We start from the raw sequence: 4,069 nt of genomic DNA, 5'->3' as shown, positions 1-4,069 counted from the left end.
TAAACAAATACTCATATCATCAGAGGATAACACTGTACGACCTGAGTGTATGTATTTCAGTCCTATGTGCATGCATAGGCTTCTTTCGACTCATAGATATCGAAATCGAATAAGAAACTACATTTATGCAAATGCTTCTCTCAAAATTACTCACTAGATTCAAGGAAACTGTTAGGTTTTGATTTTGTAGCCAAAAGGATTATGGTTTTGATAAAGAATATTCGCTCAATAATCTTTTTTCAGAATGTATCTTTCCTAAAGATTCACCACTCCCATTCTAATTTGATGTCTCTATTACCTTTTCTGGTCAAATGAGTCACTTTTAGTGACTAAACTCTACACACGTGTTAAATTTCTCCAGAAAACTTCTAGATAGCCTGGTTTCAACATGAAAATTGGCAATTTCGGATTGTAAATTTGCTTTGCTTGCTTGCAAAAGTTAAAAGACATACATCAGAAACTAAGACAACAGTTGTAATTTTGAGTAACTTTTACATGTTTCTATGTGAACAAGGGTGCATTCCATTAAATTAGTGGTATTTCATCTGAATCTTGATAAAACTTCATACAATTATCATAAAAGGTAATGATTTGGTTGTACTTAATTATGTAGTTGAACAAACTGTACAATGTTAAGGGGCACTACTTTTCAAGTAATGCAGTGGATAGTCAACAAGCTGGTGGCACTATAGATGTACCTTTAGCACAAACTGGTGAAGGTATTGCAGAATGTGAACTCCTCAAATGGTTTGTCCAGGATGTCAGTGATTTGATTTGGTCTTACAATAAATACATCTTCCTTTCCTTTAATTGAATCATTCCAACTAAACTTGTTTTTTCAGGGAGACCATGTTGAAGAATATCAACCTCTTTGTGAAGTTCAAAGTGATAAAGCAACTATAGAAATAACAAGCCGCTATAAAGAGAAAGTTTCCAAGATTCTGCATGCTCCTGGTGACCATATAAAGGTAAAACACCAGTAGTAGTATTAACAATTTCCATATATATGGTAAAGTAATTTTGATTTGACTTTGATTTCAGGTTGGAGAAACTCTATTACACTTGGTGGTTGATGATTCTGCTGTTCCATTTAATGATTATGATGCATCAGTAGTTTCTGATGGATCAAAGTCTGATGAACACAAGCTAGAGCTCAGAAAGAGTCATGCAAATGACAATTTATCCACCCCTGCTGTTAGAAGTCTTGCAAAGCAACATGGTATTGATTTAGCTGATGTCACTGGAAGTGGTAAACATGGAAGAATATTGAAAGAAGATGTTCTAAAATATGGTGTAGAAAAAGGAATTGTTGATGACAAACCTGCTTTTAATCCTACTTCTATCGAAACCATGTCTGGACCTGAAGAACAACTTCAAGAGATGGCTAGAGCTCAGAAAGAGTCATGCAAATGACAAGAGATGGCTGAATCACTTTATCATGATAAGATATTCTCTCTAAGGTTTATTATTATTATATTAACAATAAACAATTTCATGAATTTGATTGAAGTAAGCATGTTATTAAAGTTGTCAAGTTCTTTGTTGCTAGGGCTTATCAGCGTGCAATGGTTAAGTCAATGACTGCAGCTGCTAGTGTTCCTCATTTTCTTTATGTGGAAGAAATAAATTTTGATGGGCTTATGAAACTTAAATCAGCTTTCCAGAAAGAGAATACTGATCCAGATATTAAATTCACATTCCTCCCGTGTTAATAAAGTCATTATCCATGACATTGACCACACATCCATTAGTCAACAGCACCTTCAACTTGAAAAATTATGAAGTCACTCTAAAAGGTCTGTATATTCTCCCATTTCACATGTTCTTTTTAGCTTTTATTTTTCAATTGATTAATCTGTCAAGTGGTTTGTTTATTTGTTAATAGGCTCTCACAACATTGGAATTGCCATGGCCACACCTTCTGGACTAGTTGTACCAAACATCAAGAATGTTCAATCTCTTTCCATATTGGAGGTTAGAAAAATCTACACAATTAAGCAAAAATGAAATTATTGTTATTTTTTATATCAGTTAACTGAATATATTATATGATATTATATTTATTTTGTAGATAACTAAGGAACTATCGCGTCAAATAAAGTTAGCAATGGCAAAAAACAGAAACAAATTGTCTTAACTTACAGATCATTAAGGTAAATGTGCCCTAGAAGATGAACGACATACAACCATTCGTCTTGAAATGCAACGCCTTGTGAAGAAATCTACATGAAAAAAGGAAAAAGAAAGTAACAATAAGATTGAAATCAAGCCAGCAGATAGAAAATTAAGGTTTCAAATCTTAACCCAACACATAGTCAGTCGTAGTAGTAAGCAACGATTAGCGCACAACGATCATTACACAGATTCATATGGATGTTACCTGAAGCATAAGTTGATCGCAGATATCAGCGACTTTTTCGTACGATCTTGATGCCATTGCGTCTGTGAGTTGAGAGAAATCCAATGAAAAACATATATGAAAGGGGGAATTAAGATGAATAGAATTGAATAGCCAACAAGTACCTTATCCATGTAGTTATTGATTAGAGTTCGTTGAACTGGTAGCTTCGATTGCCAGTTGATGAGTCGTAGTTGTCGATCGACACTATAATCGAGAGGAGTTGCAGTTGTCGAACCAGTTAGTGTGAGGATCGATGTGGAAGAAATTGGACTACAGATCTGATTGCTTCACCTTTGCGATTTCATAGATGTTTTTTAGGGTTGTCGTAGTTGTCGATCGACGCTACAATCGAGGGCTTCCGATTTGTATTTCAAGGTGCAAGAGTTGACTTTGTATTGACCTACTACCGGTGGTCCAGGTATTCCTCCGCCAACTGGGATGGCGAGACGGACTGTCGCCGCCACAGGCCAACGGCTCGACGCATTAGACTTTCCTTCAGGGACGCCATTTGACTAAAATCCAAAGGTGAACAAAAAAATTGGAACAGTAATATGAAAAAACCCTAAATCCTTAATTACAAGAGTAAGAAATTAAAGGAGAATGATAAGAGAGTGATGTATGTGCTTGTTCTAGAGTGTGAACGAATCAAAAAATCAATGGCATAACTGGTGGAAACAAGGGAGAAGAGAATGAGCAGGGTTTTTGATTTTTGGGATTTCATTTCCCTCCTTAGGTATACCGAGATGCAGACGCGCCTTTCATTAAAATATTATAAAACGACAGACCAAGACGACACACTATTTATAAAAGGTGCCCTCCGTGTTTGTTTTTTTTTACGCAAATTATAGGGCACGCAAAAATGCGTGTCCTCTGATCTTGAATTTTAGGAAAAGCTGACATTATTTTTAGGGCACATAAAAATGCGTATCGTAAATCACTGCGTGTCATTATTCGCGCGTCATTAAAGGGTTGTTTTCTAGTAGTGTGATCAACTACATTTCCTTCAGAATACAACTATCGCATGCCCTGGAGCGATCGCGATGGTCAATAAACCTAAGGCATACCCTTTTGTTAACCAAGAGGAGAACATCAAACCAATTTCAATAAAAATATTTTAGGATTAAAAATGGTTTAATTATATACCCTCTTGCAGACAGTATGGCTGGTTTCTATCATCCTGGAGATCCGTATTTCCCTAATCAGGGGAATAACGGATGGCTTGAGGAGGAGCCTGAGGAGGAAACTGATGACGAGCCTAAGGAGGAACCCGAGGAGGAACAAGAGGTTGGGATCGAAGACGGACCTGCAGAGCCTGTGGCCGACTCTGGAGGGGAAACTGAAAGCAAGAAGGAGAGTGACAACAAGAAAGGAAAGAATAACAAGAGGAAGGGACGACAAGGCTCAGAGTCGTCAAAGAAACAACAAACAGTAACAGTTCATGCTGCAACCACCCAAGTTCCCTCCACACCACATGCTCCAGCCTCATCCACCCCAAGTGCCCCCAAGCAGTATTCCGGAAATCTCCCAAAGTGCAACAAGTGCAATCTCCATCACAATGGTGAATGCAAGGAGATGCAATGTACCAGTTGCAACCGAAAGGGTCACACGGCAAAATACTGTAGGACCTATCCTCCCCGGAACCAGCAACAAGGAAACAACAACTACAAC

At 37.5% G+C, this 4,069-nt stretch overlaps 1 pseudogene across 1 annotated transcript; it reads left to right on the top strand.

Annotated features, from left to right (window-relative positions):
• Positions 1-388: 388 nt before the first annotated feature.
• On the top strand, positions 389-2,137 carry LOC145111984 (lipoamide acyltransferase component of branched-chain alpha-keto acid dehydrogenase complex, mitochondrial-like; annotated as a pseudogene). The gene is made up of 8 exons (XR_013710407.1): positions 389-411; positions 515-536; positions 614-760; positions 843-968; positions 1,042-1,460; positions 1,550-1,796; positions 1,886-1,974; positions 2,072-2,137. The product of XR_013710407.1 is annotated as a lipoamide acyltransferase component of branched-chain alpha-keto acid dehydrogenase complex, mitochondrial-like (transcript).
• The last annotated feature ends 1,932 nt before the right edge of the window (positions 2,138-4,069 follow it).

This window comes from Lactuca virosa, chromosome 5, assembly GCF_052849685.1.
Source record: "Lactuca virosa cultivar CGN04683 chromosome 5, Lactuca_virosa_CGN04683_v6, whole genome shotgun sequence".
Classification (NCBI taxonomy): domain Eukaryota; kingdom Viridiplantae; phylum Streptophyta; class Magnoliopsida; order Asterales; family Asteraceae; genus Lactuca; species Lactuca virosa.
This window is presented reverse-complemented; position numbering and strand designations above follow the sequence as displayed.